This window comes from Ambystoma mexicanum, chromosome 5p (assembly GCF_040938575.1).
Source record: "Ambystoma mexicanum isolate Mex_15411 chromosome 5p, UKY_AmexF1_1, whole genome shotgun sequence".
Lineage (NCBI taxonomy): Eukaryota > Metazoa > Chordata > Amphibia > Caudata > Ambystomatidae > Ambystoma > Ambystoma mexicanum.
In genome coordinates, this window is record NC_090930.1 from 373,996,159 (window position 1) to 374,016,229 (window position 20,071).

Below are 20,071 nucleotides of genomic sequence, written 5' to 3' on the forward strand. Positions count from 1 at the left end.
AAACATGTGATTAAATTGTAAATACATAAATACATATTTTACCTTTGCAAACCAGCCTGATTCCTGGTTCAGTGTGACCGGGGGGGGAGAGGGGGAGACGGGCGTGATATGAGTGGTACATCGCTCAGGATAAAAGAACTTTTAGACAAAAATAAATAAGGATTTCAGTTGTGCATTACATGCTAGTCATTGACTTGGGTGTGTGCCGGATTGAAATCACTTACAGAGGCAGCACATACCCAGCTTGTGCTAGCATTTTTCACCTAAACAATTCCTCAGTGGAGTGCATATGAGGCCACTACATCCCAGGTGCCATTCAATGAATGCCAAAGGGCCAATCCACTGTGCCCACAAAACCACCCTGAGAAAGTCTCCTTGGAAGTGCTCAGTTGTGTGCATCCCCTAGAACTAAAACACATTTTATCTTGTGTTTCCAAAAGAAACACATTGAAGAGGCAGTACCCCAGTATTGCCAACCATTAAATTAAAATACCTCTGTTTCAGCTAAAAAATCCCATATGTAATGTAAAAGGATTATTATACTGTGCACCATACCCACTGTAGTCGTACCCTTCTGCTCTGCTGGATCTGAGTGAGTAACATTCCGGTCAAATGTGCAAGCAGTGATAAATACAGAAGAATGTCTGAGCTGCGAGCCATACATGGCCGTACCCATTCACATGTACACACAGTGCAACAAGCACAATTGTTAATATATGCACACATGTCCTAGATTGTGCATGATGTGCACAAACATGTCCCAATTGTGGGATGTACAAAAGAAGTGAAGTATTGACCCGCAAGTTCTTCAACCTCCCATAACTATCTATATAAATCAAAATCATACCTGTCCCCATGGCATGCAGTTCACAGTCAAATTTCATCCCATGAAATAGCCATCATTCACTGATGGAAGGATCTGCATATAAAGTACAAACTGAAACATAGTGCATCAAACACATACATGTGCCAAAAAAATGAAGAACCACAGGCACCCCTCAGTGACATACAACACATGCAAACAACAACTTACAAGACAACCATCTTTGTCTTCTTGGCACGAGGTGTTGGTGCTGACCCTGTGTGGCAGGGACCACTCTAGGCCCCACAGGCCGGACCACTAGTGGCTTGGGGCATCACTCACTGGGGCTGGGCCAGCTGCCTTAGTTGCATGACCCTTACCCTTTGGGTCTGGGACAGCAGCTTCCATAGCACGTCCCTGAAACATTGGGCCTGGCACAGCAGCTTCCCCTGCATGTCCCGGACCCCAGCCACCTCGGCCACCTTTTACTCTGGGGGCATTTCCACTCATGTTACAGGTGTGAGTGAACAATGGAAGGCACACCAAACTATTGTCCTCGCCAATAAGAGTGAGGGGGCAGTGTACGTGATAGATAATGTTCTTCTGTGGTCAGCAAGTCTCAAAATTACCCCAGGTGACTAGAATATGGTATACGTAACGCACAGGCACCCCAAAACAATGGAAACAGTGTACACAAGACCACCTGGACAGCTTCCATAAAACAAAAATGTGTTATGTGATACGCAGTGGCACCCAGCAGCACAAACAATGCATATGTGAACCCCAGTAAGCCAGAGTTAAGGTAAAATTAGAGATGCATGATACAAAGGGGCACCTAGAGTAGGAAAAAGGCATACATGACTCACCGTTAGCCTTGGAAAATACAAAAGTAGACATGCGTATGTGTGGCAGCAAATTTAACCTCCACCTACACGCCCACGACTTGTGATGAGTCACATCACTACTATGGATTCATCAATGACTCAAAGGTAATTTACATTTAATCCCATCACAAGACAACAGCCTTTACTGTGCTGGTGTCAACTGCAGTTGTGTGATGCACACCAAGGTATCTCCTGCCCACACTGCTGCTTGGCTTGCCTCTTCTGGTCATGCTTTACCACATTTACCACTGTAGTGCTACTGCATGCTCGGGTCTGAGTGCCTACCTGTAACCTCTCTGTCTTATTATGCCAGCTGCCACACTTTTGCCTGCAATACTGTGGCCCTGCAACCACCTCCACTGTACCTCCTGGCACTTCCACCTCTGCAAAGACCACAGTGGTTCCACAACACTCATCCAAGACCCAGGAAGGCCATACCTGCCTCAAGGGTGCCATGTCTACCCCATCTACACCATCTGGTGAGGGCAGCACCCCCACTTCGAAGCAGAGGGCACCAAACTTCACTGACATCGAAGTTGGGATCTTTGAGGAATGGGTCCTGGATGCCTATGATGCACTGTACAACCCAGGGATGCAGCTAGGCTTCGACGTAAGGCTGAGGATCTGGGAGGACATCTTGACTGCCATCAATGCGAAGGGGTTGGCACTATGCACCGGGACCGGGTGAGTTAATGTTGGGACGATCTGAAGACCTGCAGCCATATCAAGGTGTTGGCAGCCCTTGAGACAGAACCCACATGGAGGTGCACCGTGCAGGCTGCCCCCACTTCCATGCTTGCATGTGCCACATCCTGTCTGTGTCTTGAGTGTGCTGTGAGTTGCAGCTGATTGGCATCTCATGCCAATGGTAGACATTAGTTTTGTATGACATAGCATAGTAGCAATTGCGTGTCGACTAGTGTATGGTGCACCGATGGCTCGTTGTTGGTCACATGCAGGGTGTGTGCGTGGTGGAGTTGCTTCGATATGGCTGATGTGGAGTGGATGGGTAGTGGTCATGTGAGTTACTTGCATGATGTCCTACAAGTCTATGTGTGGTAGGACTGGCAGTGCATGCATGCAGGTGCATGTGATGGATGTGACACTTGTGCTCAAATGCCTGCATCTGTGCATTGTGTGTGACTCAGTCCATGGATGTGACATGATGACTGGCGTGCCATGTTAATTTGTTGAATGCCAGACATCCATTGGAAAACATGACTGATATCAATCTTTTGTCTCCTGTATTTGTACAGTTGCTGCAGCTCATGGAGAGGGTGGAGGCGTTGTTGTGGAGCATCATGGCAGTGACAAGGGCAGTGACAAGACCACCAGGTGTAGGCACACTCCCCAGACAGGCAGACTTGAGTCCACCTCATCTGAGGGTGAGTCAGCTGGGGGTGTTCATTGTCCATCGGGCGCAGCTGCTGGTGGTACATCCCAGGAGTTTGGTGTGGAAGGGGAATCCTCAGGGCTGTGGGCCAAGGTTCAGTGATGGAGCAACCACCCAGGGAGGAAGGCTCTTTGGAGTCATCAAGGGAAATGGAGGTGGTGGTGGAGGAGGAGGAAGATGAAGTCCACCACACAGGGTTGGGTGGAGACATCCAGGTGGGGATGCAGGCTGCAACCCTGGAACAGGGAGAGGAGAATGTGAAGTGCAGCATGGAGGGCACTGACCAACCTCCTGTCCCTGATCCATCTGATGCAGCACAGATCAACCTGGTGGAAGCCTCCACCCAGGCCGGGCCCCCCCTTGGGGCCAGGATTGTCACCCCAGAGCTTTTCCATGCCGTGCTGGCTGGGATTGTAAGGCGGGTGGGCGTGATCCATGATGATATGAGGGTAATTGATGAGGGACTCTTGGATCATCACGGATCAATGAGCAACTCCTTGTCCCAGCTGGTACGTGCACTGCTCTCAGGTGGTATGTTCAGCTACCCACTCCTCCACTGCCTCTTCTGTGCCTCAGTCATCCTCCAGAGGGCACTCCTTGCAGGTTCCCATGCGCCCTTTCTGGTGCTTGTAAGATGGTGGCATGCGCAGGGCACGCTGGCGCAGGCAGAGTTCAGGACCACTCTTCCCTGGGCCAATTTCGATCGAGGATGCAAGATGCACATAGGTCAATGGTGACCAGATAGGAAGAGCACTGCCACTCAAGGGACATGGTGTGTGTCCACATGGAAAAGATGATGCGGTCGGTCGCAGAGAGGTAGTGGGCTTGGGAGGCACAAGTTGCCAGGGGCCAGGGCAGAGGCAGTGGAGAGGAGGGCACAGAGGTGGGGACAGATCCTGGAAGAGGCTTGCAGGGATGCAGGGGTGCTGGAGAGGAGGATGAGGAGCAGCCTTCAAGCCATCCGGGACCAGGTAATGGCCCACCTCCAAGAGGAAGAGGAGGAATTTGAGTCAGCCCTGGATAACCTAAGGGGCGGACAATGAGCCCATATCCTGTGTAAATACATCATGTGTGTGGCAGTATTTTCTGATTTGCCCTTGGACGTTTACCCCTTCCTACATCCATGCTTAATTCTGTGTGCATGTTAGTAATACAGTTGTCTGTTTTGGTTGCATCTTTGTTCATTGGCAGCATGTGGTTTGCATTCATTTTGCTATGCCTTTGTTATGTGACTGTCAGGTGGGTCGTGGGCATGGAGGTGGAGATGTGGCTTGCACTCATCAGTCATGCATGCAGAGTTGCCTCCCGATGCATGTACGACCACCAACACACAACACTCTCCGAACTGTGTGTGCTTTCGTGTCATGCTACTCATCAGCCACTGTGGTACCTGAGGGTGCTGTTGGAAGTGAGGGGGTTCGGGAAGTCTCCCTTGACCACTCTGGTGGTGTATTGCTATATGCATCACCACTACTCTGCAGGATCATTGTTGCTGCATGTGCCATGCACAATGTTGCAACATGGCATGGCATCACAGTGGACATGATGGTGGCACCGCATCCACACCCACATGCCCGCCGCATGTTTATGGTTGGGAAAAGTACACGTGGAGAATATGCACGTACACAGCTTCTACAATCATATTTCACCTATAGTCCCTCCCCTGTGGAGTGCACACACCCCTGCTACATCCAATGTGCCAATCAATTATGACAATGGGCCAATCCACTGTGCCCACAAAAAACACCCAGAGAAAGTGCCCTTGGCAGTGCTACTTTGTGTGCATCCCTTAGAACTAAAAGACGTTTCATTGTTTGTTGCCCAAATAAACACATTGAAGAGGGAGTACACCACTACTACCATGCCAAACAATCCATTAAATCCCTTCTGTGTCACCTAAGCCATCCCATATGTCATCTGTAATTATCAGGTGTATTTATGAAATTTTATGTATCACTTTACGCCAAAGCGCTTTACATTATAACAACAAGAATACACTAGAATATAATAAAATAAGATAAAAGCATAATTGCAAAACATGTGACAAATCATCAAAAACAGTATGTAGAACAATTTACGTAGGTATATAAATGAGAAATAGAACAGAGGCAGAGTAGGAGGGAGGTAATGATGGAGGTCAGAATGGGGGATGAAGAAGATGAGATTACAAGGGGGATAGGAAAGAGGAGAAGAGGAAAAGGATCAGACAGGGAGAGGTAAGCAAGAGGGAAGTAATGAGGGATGTTAGGACTGGGAGTGGAGTAAAAGAGATTTCAAGGAGGAGCGGAAAGAGGAGTAAGAAGAAATGGAGTGGATAGGGAGCGGTAGAGAGTTCCAGTGTAGAGGTGCAAGGAGCTGAAAGGATTGGAAATGAGAAGAGGCACAGGGAGGCGGAGGAACAGTGAGTAGGAAGAGATTGGTAGATCGGTGTGAACGAGAGGGAGTTTAGAATGATAGGAGAGAGGAAAGGTAGGAGGGAGCGAGATCATGAAGAGATTTAAAAACTAGACAGAGGAAGTTAAACTTAAGTTGAGTATGAAAGGGAAGCCTGCCAAGATAAGAAAGCGAGGAGGAAATTGAATCGTGAGGAGAGAGAAGGCAAAGGGTACGGATTGTTAAAACATAATCATATAGTGCCTCCTTATTATGAATATTGGCCTAAGCCCATTCGCGTTACGCAGAAAACCGCTTTGTAAAGTTCTGATTTTTCAGTTAACTTTGCCGCCATTTTGAGACTCATCCGCCATTTTGATTTCAACTCATGTTCCATGTTCTAAAATGGTGGACTGTGTTTTCAACTTGCAGTCAAGCCAAACAACCTTTGAGCTTCGTTAAAGTTTAGGTTGACCGAGAGCTGACTGTTTAAACTATGCAAAGAAACCTTGCGCTTCATACGAACTGTCATTCAAGTGTTGTCCTCGCTCACAAGCCTCATCCTCGCATAAAAACCAAAACAATGAAGAGTAAACTTTGATCATATGCTTTAGCCGAACTGCATTGTAGTGACTCTTGGAATAAGGCTTAACGGGGATCAGAGAACCGACAGCATCATTGTATTTTCATGGACACTTACACTTGTTTCAATCCCTTGTATAATATTGTAACATCTGTTATGTGAACTAGGCACAAACTCTAGCCCGCAAATTATTAACATGGAGAGAGGCTGGAAAATATTGTAGAAATCATATAAATATGCCTGTGTTTAGATGTCCAGCACTCTCGCTCCTCACTGTGTCAGCTGGTATACACTGCAAGGTGTTGGGAGCCAGATAGCTATCTGTTTGCTTTGTAAACTGTACAGTAATGAAAGATACTTGTATCTTTTTAGCCCGTGATTGGTGTATTTCATTTGTGGTAATCAGCCTCAATATTTCTTTGGTCTTACAGATGGTGCCTGAATAGGGACCCTCAAGATTGATGCCACCTCGTTGAAGAGAAGACATAGCTATCGGACCGGGATCGGACGGTGAGAAAAAGGGGGCCCCTTTGTATGAGACGCGATACTTCGACAGTACTGCACGATCTGATCCCTGAACGTGAGCACGTGGTCCGAGAGGGCATCTTGACGAGGGTCCATATATCGAGGCGGGCAGTTTTGATAAAATCACAAACCACAAGGGTCCTTTGTCCTTTGTAATATGATCGGACCTCCTCAGTTCTTTGTAATCAGGTGAGTTGTGCCCCGATTCCTAAGTATCCTGATATTTGATTGCAGTTTTGTCCTCATGAGCACAAACGATGCCAGGTAACACCAGTGATCTGACATGCCTGGGAAATTGTCTGCCTGTTTCAGGGAATTATTCCGCAGAGACAGACAATCTTTGGAATTTGGCTGATCAGCACCACAGGAGGGGTCGCCAGCATGTACTATTTACTGTAAGTACGGCATTAGTAGTATAGTATTCAACGATATTTGGCACAGACAAACTAGACATGCTTCCATATTTCAGTGGCCAGTCAATGGTAGTTTTGAGATTGCTCGAATAGAGTATTTAGAGTCCATATTGTTAAAGAAAAATGGTAGACCTTCAGCATTCAATGTAATTCAGAATTGGAAAAAAAGAAGCTATGCAGCAACTTAAGAGTAAAGAGAAGCATGGACGTCATCATATATCAAATTCAGAAAAGGCATTATTGTATGATCAACAGAAACAGTCAGAGTCTGTTAGAAACATGGATAGGGATTTTCAACTTGGTGTACAGAAAATATGTCTGTCTAAAGATTTTCATGTTTCAGATGAACTAATTGATAAGCTATTAAATGAACGAAGGCCTGGTGCCACTGCACCACCTCCTAATGTACCTCTTCCTGTTGTCTTACCTCTTCCTGCTGTTGCACCTCCTCCCATACCTACCCCTGTTCTTCCTGTTGTTCCTCTGCCGCCAGCTGTTGCTCCTCTTCCTATTGTTGTTTCTCCTTCTGTATCTCCACCTTTATCGACTATTACTGTTCCTGTGATTCTGTCTTTTTTGCCAGCAGTAGTGTCTCCTCTACCTGTTGTACAGGATTTGTCTACTCTTTCTTTCCCAAGCAGTTCTCCTCCACTTGTAGCAGATGAAGGGGTGAGTGCTGAATCTAAAGTAGTGATTTGTAGTACAGTCTCTAAAGATAAGAAGAGAGATTTGTATGGATAAGCTAAGCAATGTATAGAGAAAGGTGGAAATCAGCTGTTTTAGCTACACTCCTTGATCTAGAAAGTATTCCCGAACTGAATGTTTTTATTCAGGGGATGGGAAAACACTTTGTAATGTGGAATAATTTGACGGATATGGATTTCCCACGAGGGTTGAGGGATTTGAATGTTTTAGCGTATTCAAGGGATACTGCAGAGAAAGTAAATGAGCATATTGAGAGGGTTTTTGAGTTAAGGAGGGAGTTAGAACGGTTACAGAAGTATGAAGTAGATGGCGATAGATTGGACGCTTTGTATGTGCAGAAACAGCTCCTTCCTCCTTGTAAATCAACGAGTGAAGAGATGCAAATTTGCACAAGGGATGCGCTTAGAAGGATTTTGGATGTGTCGATATCTCCCATAGAAGTATACGATACGTTTAGTCAGTATAATCCAGAAATGAAGAAGAACGTGCTACGAGTAATGGTAGAATACCTACAGGATGAGTGTATGAAGAAAAAGATTTGTTGCCCCGCAGAATTGATGATTATTTATAAGAGAGCCTTTGCACCTGATACTGCTTCCACCACTTTAGGGCTCAATCTAGCTTTATTGCTTAACAAATGTTCGGAGTTGCCTATTACTCGGTTGCCTGTGAGACAGGTTCCTCTGACATTTTTTCCTAAAGTTGAGATTACTGATAATGCTGCGGCAGGTACAGCAGCTACTACGATTGAAGCTCATTATGTATCACAATTTTTTCATGTCCCGTTCTCCAGACAGGAAGTGAACACTATTAGGCAGTCGATTCGAGACATTAGGAAAAATCCATCAGGGTTTTATAAAGAAATATAATCTGTCTTGCATTCGTCAGTTTTCACCTTAGGTGATATAGGGCCTCATTCCGAGATTGGAGGAAGCGATGGCGCTATTTGCGCCATGGCTGCCTCCAATACCGGGTCCGGCACCGGTCTGGTTCAATGGGGACTTAACGGTGCATTCCAACCCTAGAGTGACCGGTAAATCCCCATTGAACCAACCATTCCCCATTCCCATTTGAGCCCCCATAGGGCTCAATGGGAATGGGGAAGGCGCTAATTACGGGCCTGCTAACGGCAGGGCTGTAATTAGCGCCCTGGTCCCCTAATGGGACCCATAAGGGATGGGTGGTCCGACCACATATCCCTTGCGTTTCCCGCTAAGGGACCTCAGAATTGGGCACCAAGGGATTACCGGCACCGGTCTCCTTACCGGTGCCTGGTATCCCTTACCACCCAACTTTTAATGACCCCCATAGACTTTTGTTTTCTGTGATCCTACCTGCTGATTTATGGAAACAGATTAGGACTGTAGATGATCAAGCAGGGCTGGGTGACACATGGGTTAGCTTGGTGTGGTTAGATGGAGAAAGGAAAGCTGATGAGAGCCCACCGCTGGTGATACTGACATTGCCAGACAGAATAGTAACAAAATTAAAGACTCAGGTTCCAGAGAGAAGGAGTGTTTGGGACAAACTCACTGCTTGTACCCAAGGAAAATCGGAGGTGCTACCGAATTCTTTAATCGGTTTGAACAAGTATTTTCAGACTTTAGCGGACAGGATTTGAGCACCGAGTCAGGGAAAAGGTTGTTTGTGGATACATTTGTGCGTGGATTGTTGCCTGATATTCAATCACAAATCATGACTTCCGAAAGGCTTGGCAAGCTAAATCGCAGTGCAAAGTATTGCATATGGCCCAGTATTGTGAAAATAGAGTCAATAATGAAAAAGAGAGGATTGAAAAGAGAAAGGGAGACCTGAAAACCAAAGTTTTGTTGCAGCAGGTAGTTTGAGGAACCAGAGGTGGGAGTACACAGTTTAGAGGCCAGTTTGTTCCACAAAGTAATACACAGTTGGGTCCTGTACACATGAACCAGTGTGCTTATTGCAGACAAGAGGGTCATTGGTGAGCACAATGCCCGATCCTTCAGCAAAGGTCGAATAACACATATGGTATCATGGGTAGACGATCCAAAGGCTGCCCTGGGATAGGGGGTCCTGATAGAAGCCAGTTTGCTCACAATTCACAGTCATTCTCGCTAGATAGCCAGCAACCTGGTGCAGATAGCACAAATATTTTTGATAATCCTTCAACTGCCTACCTTTCTGAGGATCTTATCTTTGGTGATATATTGTTTCATTAGGGCAGCCCGAAGCAGGTTCTGGAACCAGTACCTATTCCCGTCAATCAGAAAGGGCCCTACTTTGAGATGAAATTGGGGAATCGGAAACACCTTTCCACGGTGACGCCACAAGATGCAAACCTTACAACCCACATTCGCCCTTCTCACATTAACAACATTCCTAGTCTACATACTTAGACTCACCCCCACCATTGAATACACTACCCTTCAACGCTCAGCCCACTCCCCTGCCAAGACACAGGGCCTCATTACAACCCTGGCGTTGGACCATGGTGCTATTAGCACCATGGTCCATGCCAGATTCTGCCATGGTGGATGGCGGATTTACCGCCCCATTCCAAGGTTGGCGGGGCGGTAAATCCCCATTCACCATGGCCCCTTCCCATTTTTGGCCCATAGGGCTCAATGTGAATGGGGAAGGCGCTAATTACGGCACCGTAAGTTACAGTGCCGTAATTAGCACCAAGGTCCCTTAGCGGGTTGGACTTTAACGCCTGCAAAAAGCAGGCGTTAAAGTGTGAATCGGGCGTTAAGGGTTTAACGGTGCCACAGCCTTTTACGGCGCCATTAACCCCTTAACGCCAGGGTTGTAATGAGGCCCACAGACTCAACCCCAACCATTGATGAGTCGTAATGACCAAACTGAAGAACCTCAACAATATAGGATCTTCGAATCTAAACCATGCAACACCATATCTAGAAATACTAGACTCCGAGCCAGACTTGCAAAACTTTATGAACCACGCGCCAGAACACTGACAGCATCTAACCGTAGCAAACCCACACCTAATAGGGGTATAGAAAGACCATACAGCCTAAACCTGAAGACACAGAATGCACGTATGCACACTTCTGTCACAACCCAAGAAAAGATATGCACCTCCCCATCCACCAGCCCACACCTAAAAGGTGCACTAATTAATGCTAGGTCCTTGATTGCTCATGCCATTGAAATTGCTGATCTTATCCAGACCAAAAACCTTGACTTCCTGGCCATCAAGGAATCCTGGCTACATGTCGCCGCAGGACCAGCCATCATGTTAGCAATCCCCAATGACTACACCATCCTAAGAGCAGACAGAGGCGAAGCCTGTGGAGGTGGCATAGCCTTTATTGTTAAATCCAACTTATCCACCAGGCTAGCACCCTCGAATGACACTAAATCATGCGAAAGCCTAACTGCTAAACTAGTTATTAACAACTCCCAAACCCTCACCATCCACCTTATTTATAGACCATAGACCGCCAGGCCCTATTGGAACCTTCGAGGAGGTCATCTCTACCATTCTATCGCATAACCTAAAACAATCATCACAAGTCATCCTGCTAGGGGATCTTAACCTAGGCTTCAATGACCAAAACGACCCACAGGCAAGCAGAGTGGCTAACTTACTCTCTGAACTAGGCTTCTCACAAAAAGTACTTCAACCATACCCACAACAAGGGTAGAATACTTGATTGGGTGGCAGACCATAACTGCAATGCCTCCATCCTATTGATCTCCCCACTAATTTGGACAGACCACCACCTTATAACATTTGCTCTAGAAACGGTCAGACCTACTTCTACCTCAGTCCAGCCAGCACCATCCATCCCGACTTGGAACAAGAAAGACATCACCCCAGATAACCTACTCCCGCTCATCCTCACCACACTTAATTCACAACCAGATAACCTGGACCCTGAAACTCTAGTGAATGAGTACAACAAAGTTATGTCCTCTGCCTTGGACATAATTGCACCACTCAAAGTGAGACACAGCAAACCCAAAGCCCACCTCAAATCCTGGTACCACCCCCCATCTAAAAACTCTTCGTACCAAAAAAAGACAATGCGAGGTTGCATGGAAACTACAACCACCGGAAGAAAATAAGAGCACCCTGAGAGATATATCTACCCTCTACAAAAAGGAAATACTGTCGGCTAAACGGGAAACTTACAACACTAGAATAGCCCAAGCCAACTCTAGCATGAAGGAACTCTTCATTATCGTAAAGGAAATAGAATCCCCCATCCCAGTGCTTGACAACTGTGTCAAAGATAAAACATGGTGCACCAACATTCAGCAAGCCCTAGCTAACAAAGTGACAACTCTCCAATCTAAAATTGCCACGAAAAAATCCTCACTCAGTCTCGATACTAAGCCCAAAACAGCTATCACCCCTCCTAAAAATAACATCAACAATACTCACTTCAAGGTCTCTAAAGTGTCTATTATTGAGACAGAAAAAAATCATATTGTCACTCAAACCATCTAACTGCCAGGGGGATCAATGTCCAGCCCAACTGATAAAGGACGCAGCTAGAGACCTGGCTCCCTTTATCTCAAAACGTATTAATGCCTCATTCGCAACAGGGTCCATACCTAGTAACTTAAAAGAATATTGGGTACTCCCATTGCTTAAAAAACAGACGCTAGACCCTGCCATACCCACAAACCACCGCCCAACCACTACTGTGCCATTCCTTTTAAAAATTATAGATAAAGTGGCGTACTCACAAATACAGAAACACCTTGAAACCAACAACTTACTAGGAGTACGGCATGGGACCGAAACTGCCCTCTTAGACCTAAAGGCGCAAATTGATGAGCTAAGGGATCAAGGCAAACCAGCCTTACTCCTCCTCCTGGACTTATCAGCTGCATTTGACCTTGTTGACCACAAGGTCCTTTGTAGGCACCTGGATATAGCCGCGCATTTCTCAGAAGAAGCCACAAATTGGATCCAATCCTTCCTCAATAACAGGGCCATGAGAGTCTTCTCCACCACTGTGGCAGCAGACTGCATCCGCATCAAATGTGGTGTGCCCCAGGGATCTTGTGTTTCTCCTACACTCTATAACATCTTCACTAAGCCCCTTTTCGATGATCTGTTCCTACACTAATTATGCAGATGATACTCAGATTCTCCTACCACTTACCGGTGATTACGACAAGGATTTGGCCTTGGGGAACACAGTGTATCTCATCATCCAGGCATGGATGGCCACTCACGGACTATGCCTGAATGATGACAAAACTGAAATCATCATCCTAGGCACACCTCCCACCCTCAAAAAACAGGGCCCCAACTACTCCTCTTTTAATATTGACAACAACCAAATTACAACCACCCACGCGGTAAAAACTCTGGGTTTCTACCTGGACTCCACCCTCTCTTTTAACAAGTAGGTCAATGCGATGGCTTCTGCAACTGCCTACACCTGTAAATTGATAAGAGCAGGCAAACCCTTCCTATCAAACAATAGCTGCATCACACTTGCGAGAGCGCTCATGTTATCAAAGCTGGACTACTTCAATTCGCTCTATATTGGGGCTAATAAGGAAGTTATCAAAAGAATTCAAATTTTGCAGAACAACGCGCTTAGAGCAGCACTTAGTATTCCCAGGCGAGCCCACATCACCAAATTCAGACGAGCCAATAACTGGCTCTCTACTCGGGAGAAAATCCAACTAAAAGTCGCCTCTTTGGTCCACAAATGCCTTAACAACGCCGCACCGCAGTACCTATCTGCGAGATTCACGAGATTAAAACCAACAAGACTCACCAGATCTGCTAACTCCAACAACATATCTATACCTAGAGTTAAATTGACTAAAGTCGGCGGCTGCAGCTTTCAGGTAAAAGCAGCTCAACTCTGGAACTCCCTACCATCCACCTTGAAGACTGACCAACCTTACCTCACTTTCCGACACAACCTCATAACGTGGATCAAAAATGCAGACACACAATAGATCATCCACTGCCTGGACTTATTCAATCCCTAGGAGTTTCTGATTAGGACTGTAAATACATGCTTCCTCATTTTCGCCTTCTGTATATTCCTGTATATTTTGTTGTATATTATTACTTTATATGTTTCTTGTTGCTCTATTTGCCATGTGATCTTGTAATTAAGCTTTAAGTTGTCTTATAAAATGCGCCCGGTTACCCCTGGTCTGGTGCGCAATACAAGTAATAAAAACAAAACAAACAAAAAAAATATCTATTTTTGATCGATACAGGAGCACAGAAGTGTTCCATTGATCATTTATGGGTCCCAGATATTACATTGTCAGGGCAGAACAACGTTTCTGCAGGGTTTTCTGGCATGCCAGTGGTTAGTCCGGTTTCTCTGCCAGACCCGATTTCACTGGGGCCATTCACGGATCACTGTCCATTCCTTCTAACGATGAATTATGGTGAGAATCTTTTGGGGTTGAATCTGTTGAAGTAATTAAATGCAGTAATTCATTGTTCTTTGGATGGAGTATGTTTGACGATTTCACCCCAGCGATCTTCTGTCTCACAGTTTTTGACTAGACATTTACCACCTGAATTTAGTGAAGTTCCGGCGTGTTTATGGATGGTTGATGACAATGATGTTGGCATTTTGCAAATTGAACCTGTTAAAATTGTTATGAAGGCAGGAGCTAAGTTGCCACGTATTCCACAATATAAGATTTCAGTTGATGGTGAGCAAGCTCTGAAGAGCATAGCTTCTGATTTTGTCCATCGTCGAGTAATCGAGGAAATTGCAGGAAGGTTGTGCAACAGCCCAATTTTACCAGTGTACAAGAAAGGGGATAATGCAATTCTTTTCCATTTTATTATTGATTTGCGTGCTATCAGTAAGATTGTTGCTGCACAATTTCCAATTGTGCCTGATGTAACCACGATATTAACAATGATCCCAGCTTCTGCTAATCATTTCAGTGTGGTGGATCTTAAGAATGCCTTATTTAGTATTCCCGTACATGTGGATAGTAGATATTTATTTGCGTTCACCTTAGGGGGACACTCATTTACATTCACTCGTGTGCCACAAGGGTACAAGGAGAGTGCAAGCATCTATTGTAGAGCTTTGAAAGAGCAATTCGATACACTTGAGTTGCCTTCCACTTGTAAATTGTTGCAATACGTTGATGATCTTCTCTTTGCTGCAGACTCAGAAGTTGCTTGCAAAGAGGGCACTGTGTTGTTGCTTTTTCATCTAGCAGAGCATGGGCATAAAGCTTCATTGAAAACGTTTCAGTATTGTTGACAGGAGGTCACCTATTTAGGCTATCTCCTGTCAAAGGAGGGAAGAAGATTGACAACTGAATGGATAAAAAGTATCTCTAGCATGTCTGTCCCAAATACACAGAAAGAAGTCAAAGACAGTGGATCCCTAATTGTTCACTAGTGATAAAACCAAAGATCGCATTGACAAAGAAGGGCATTTCTTTGCCAATGCCATGAAACTTGGAACACTAGAAAGTATTTTATCTGCTCAAGGCTGCACTGTGTTCAGCGCTAGTTTTGGGAACACCAAATTATGATAAGGCCTCCGTGTTATATGTGCATGAATGTGATGGATGTGCTTTGGCTGTATTAACGCAGGAACATGGGGGAAGAATAGACTGTGCAGCTATTTTTCCTCCATACTTGATCCTGTTGCATGCGCTTTGCTGAGATGTTTGAGAGCTGTCGCTGCTGCTGCTGCATCTGTAAAACAATGTGAGAGTACGGTTCTAGGTCACTCTTTAACCGTGATGGTACCCTACTGCATAGACGTTCTATTAAACAGAACACAAACACAACACCTTACTTCCGCACAATTAACAAGATACAAACTGATCATATTTGCACGGCATATTCAAAGTAAGAGGTGTTGCACATTGAATCCGGCTGAATTATTGCCTCTCCTGCAAGACATTACTTGCAGTGACGAAATGTCACATGACTGCCTCTATACTACAGAACAAGAAACCAAAGGCAGAATTGACTTAAATGATACACCATTGAAAGATCCACAAGGGGAGCTGTTTTGCGATGGCTCTACCCTCATACTTCCGGATGGTACATCCACTGCTGCTTATTCCATCACTACATTAAGAACGATTGTGGAAACCAAGAGAATCTCGCATAACTCTGTGCAGGCCGCAGAGATTATCGCATTGACTCAAGCTTGTGAACTTTCCAAAGGGCTTAGAGTAAATATATTTACAGATAGCCAGTATCCCTTTGGCGTGGTTCATAACTTTGGTAGCCTATGGGCAGAACAAGGTTTCTTGACCTCACACAGAATTCAAATCAACATGGTACATTGATAGTACAGCTACTCTCAGCACTTGCGCTTCCTACTCAAATAGCAATCATGAAGTGCGCCTCACATCAGAAAGTGACAGACGATGTAGGGAGAGGAAACGCATTTGCTGACAGGATAGCTAAACAGACTGCTACTGATTTGTGTTCAGAAATGCATATAACAAAAGAAGCTATGAATACCTGTACAATAGATGAAGGAATTGATTGAACCAACGTCTTTGATAAAAAATATTAAAGCTGATGCCACTCCATAAGAACTCAAACACTGGGCTGAGGGTTTAGCAAGTCTGGATGAGGAAGGTTGTTGGGTGGATAATGAGAGGAAAAGATGGATGCTACCCAATGCTTATGTTACCACCATGGTCACAATGGCTACTGGTCCTACTCATATGTGTGCTAGAAAAATGTGTAAATTGCTAGAACATGTTTGGGTAAATGTAAATATTTAAAAACCTGCTGAGCGTTTGGTCCAACACTGTATGGTATGCTTAGAGCATAATGTGGGGAAGGGTACAGGGACATCGAGGGGTAGTTTGGTCACCCTCTGTGCCCTTTGAGGTAATACATTTCGACTTCATCGAATTAGAACACTGCTACAACTACAAGTATGTCCTGGTAGTCATTTGTACCTTTAGCAAGTGGGTTGAAGCCTTCCTTCCCTGTTAAAGATGCCACAGCAATGACAATGATGAAAAACCATGCTTAAGGAATATTTTCCTAGGTTTGGTTTGCCGAGAGTCATCTGATCGGACAATGGTCCACATTTTATCGCTGCTGTTATCCTGCAAGTATGCGCGGGATTACAGATCGATAAATGGTTCCATTCGGCTAGACACGCTCAGAGTGCCGGACTTGTAGAACGCCATAATGGTATCCTGAAGAACAAGCTAGCAAAAGTCTGTGTTAGCAGTAACCTGAAATGGCCCGATGCCTTACCAGTAATTTTACTGTCCATGCGGACGACCCCACAGACTAGAACTGGACTCTCCTCATATGAGATTGTGATGGGGAGGCCAGCTAATATTTGGAACCTACCTAAAACCAAAATACTGAAAGACATGGAGCATTTGCTTCTTTCTGTATAATGTGACCAGTTAACTCAAAACTTGTATTTGATTTATCAACATGTACGAGAAGCCCTGCCAGTTAAATGTGAGGGCCTAGGTCATCGACTTCCACCTGGGGGCTGGGTGCTTACCAAAAATTTCTAAAGAGCATCCAGCCTTCCGCCACGTTGGAGAGGACCTTTCCAGGTCCTGTTGGCCACACAGACCGATGTATGAGTAGATGAAAATATATGATATATGATATGATATATGATATATGATGATATATGATATGGCATTTGTAACGCGCCTATACAAAAGTGTTTAAAGGCGCGACGAGGCAGGGAGGTGGGATCAAGAGGAAGACAGACAACAATCCTACTAGGCCAGGTGTCATTCGGATCGCGCAAGTTCAGGGGTAGGGGGAAGGGAGAAAATGCATGGGGAAGGGGAAGGGGGAAGTGCAGTACGAGGTAAGTAGAATAAAATAAATAAAGGGCCAGCTAGTGGCAAGTGCAAGGTAAGTGCAGACAAGTGCTGGGAACAGGGGCTGTAGGGATACAGAGACAGTCCCGCAGTGCAGGGGTTGCCAGGGAGGCAGTGCAAGTGGAGAGTGGCTGGGCCCAGGACTGAGGTCAGTGAGAGTGGCCCAGTTGCAGATTCGGTGCAGATTCAGCGAAGAATTAGCAGGGGAGAGGGAGAGAGAAAGCAGAAGCAAAGAGGAAGGTTTTGAGGTGCTTCCGGAACCGGAGATGGTTCTCCTCAAGTTTCAGGGAGGCAGGAAGGATGTTCCAGGGGGAGGCCCCTTCCGCGGAGAGAGCTCTACCCCCAACTCATTGCTTGGAGAAGCGGCTGACCCTGAGGGAGTTGGAGACGGATGAGCGAAGGGCTCGGGAAGGAAGATATTTAGGAAGAGAGAGTTGAAGGTATTTAGGCCCCAGAAGGCCTTGTGGACAATGCATAGGGTTTTGAACTTCCTATCCTCGCAGCCACTGGGAGCCAGTGTAGAGACTTCAGTCCTGGAGAGATAAGGTCCCTGGTCTTGTGGCCAAGGACAAGTCTTGCAGTTCTGTTCTGGATGAGTTGCAGAGGGCGGAGAGTGGAGGCAGGCAGATTAAGATAGAGGCTGTTACAGTAGTCCAGCTTTGAGAGAACCAGGGCTCGTGAGACAGTGAGCTTCTGGGGGAAGGAGAGGAAGGGAAGAATACCGCTGAGCAGGTGCAGCTGGTAGTGTGACTTCTTAGAGACGTCAGATATATGAGGAGCGAAGGAGAGTGTGGAGTCGAAGATAACCCCGAGGTTTTTTGCCTTGCAGGTAGGAGCAGGAAGAGGGCCAAGAGAGGCCGGCCAGAGAGCTACAGGGAAGGAGGGAGTAGGTGTGCCGATGAGTAGAATCTCAGTCTTACTGGCATTAAGGCAGAGGTCATTGGCGGCACACCATTCCTGGATAGCAGACAGACAGTCAGAGATGAGGGAAGGAGAGGAGGAGGCCGAGGGTAGCCTGAAAATGAGCTGGGTATCGTCAACATAGCACTGAAAGTTGGGGCAGAGAGAGGCGATGCGGTGGGCAAGGAGTGCCAGATACTGGTTGAACAGCCAGGGGGAGAGATGTGATCCCTGGAGGACACCACAGGTGGAGAAAAAGATGTCAGAGAGGAAGGACCCCAGTTGGACCTGAGAGGGTCGATTGGAGAGGAAAGAGGTCAGCCACGCCAGAGCCTGACCAGTGATACCCAGGTTATCACGGAGACAGTTGAGCAGGATGGCATGGTTGACATTGTTAAAGGCAGAAGAGAGATCGAGCAGAATGAGAACACACGGAGTGTTGGTTCAAGAATACTGAAATGACACTGGATAGACGCGACACACGTCAAGAAGATACCTTTTCCTTTACCATTCGATGAAGAAGAAGAGAAGGAAACTGTTTGTTCTGCTTCACATAACAAGCCTGTCTTGAACAACACCAAGGGCATGTCGCAGATTCTTCCTGAACCCGTGGGGTCTGGGGAGATTGCTGCTTTTTCTTTGAATTCATCTTTGGATCTTTCTGCACCCTTGAACAATTTTGCTTCTGTTTCACCACTTCCATCAGGAAGCAATACCACTCTGTTTGCAGATCATACCATACCTGGAGTCTTGAGGTACGATCTGCATCCACGGAATTAGACTTACGGCCCAGCACGGCTCCGTCCATTAGGAACCACTGTTGTGCTAGTCCCTTGCCACTCTCTCACTGAAACATAAGTAAGTGGCTGGGAGCGGCAAAGTTACCTTTTAGCAAGATAAACCATGTGGTCAGGAGATCACCAACAAACAAACTGAAAGAGCCTGACTTACGGTTTTCTTGTAATAATGTTAACTGGTCTACCAGTTGTATTTGCATTTGGGTTTTGGTATATCGAGGGGGTGCGGCCACTTGAAACTTTACTACCTACCAAGAATATTGCCACTATATCTTCTGCTTTCATGCATCTGCACACTCTACCTTCTAGGCATTCCCAACACAGACAGAGTTACCACAATAATACACTTTTATTAATCATGAATGTGACCCATGCAATTCTGAACAGAACGCATTGCTGGATATGTTCGCATTTGCCACAGCATGGGGAAAAAGGGTTGGGCTGGTATATTCATCCTCTTCCTTTGACTACTGCATGCTACGCCTCTCTAAGGGCACTATTCTTTGGTCATTGGAATGATATCATCTCTGGGAACTTCAATGGGACTAATTTGAATGAATTTGAAAGATGAGTCCTGACGCCTCTGGGATGTTCTCTTTTTGCAAATAGGAGCAAACTCAATATTGCTTCTATTAGGCCTTCCGATGGACTTTCTAGACCTTTTCAATCGTTGATTTCTTTTAAGATTGCTCCCGTAGGCAACTGGGATGCCATGCCTCCTTATTACACTATCAATCATAGCCCCAACTCTGTTTCCATCTGCACACAAAGGGATGTTTCTCAGTCAATGGGTACTTTTAAGGGTTGTACATATATTGCAAATCTGACTAGTGAGGACAGACCTATGTATGTAGGTGATCCTGTTTATTTTGTCTGTGGCAATGAAGCTTATCCT